Raw genomic sequence first — 548 nt, forward strand, 5'->3', positions numbered from 1 at the left:
GAGCCATATGCAGTTGTGCATGCCAGTAATCAATCCCAGCTACTTGGAAGGTCAAGGCAGGAAGATTGTTTAAGGCCAAGAGTTCACGTCCAGCCTGGACAGTAGAGCAAGACCCCATTTCTTTGATGGGTTTTAGGGGGTATTTTTTTAAATAAATGACAGACCGTGTGTGGTGGCGCCTGTAATCCCAGCACTTTGGGAGGCCGAGGTGGGTGGATCATCTGAGGTCAGGATTTTGAGACCAACCTGGCCAACATGGCGAAACACTGACTCTACTGTAAACACAAAAATTAGCTGGGTGTGGTGGTGCACGCCTCTAGTCCCAGCTACTCAGGAGGCTGAGGCAGAATAATCACTTGAACCCAGGAGATGGAGTTTGCAGTGAGCCAAGATTGCACCACCACACTCCAGCCTGGGCAACAGAGCAAGACTTAGTCTCAAAAAAAAAAGGCCGGGCGCGGTGGCTCAAGCCTGTAATCCCAGCACTTTGGGAGGCCGAGACGGGTGGATCACGAGGTCAGGAGATCGAGACCATCCTGGCTAACACG

This window comes from Mandrillus leucophaeus, unplaced genomic scaffold, assembly GCF_000951045.1.
Source record: "Mandrillus leucophaeus isolate KB7577 unplaced genomic scaffold, Mleu.le_1.0 Scaffold8, whole genome shotgun sequence".
Lineage (NCBI taxonomy): Eukaryota > Metazoa > Chordata > Mammalia > Primates > Cercopithecidae > Mandrillus > Mandrillus leucophaeus.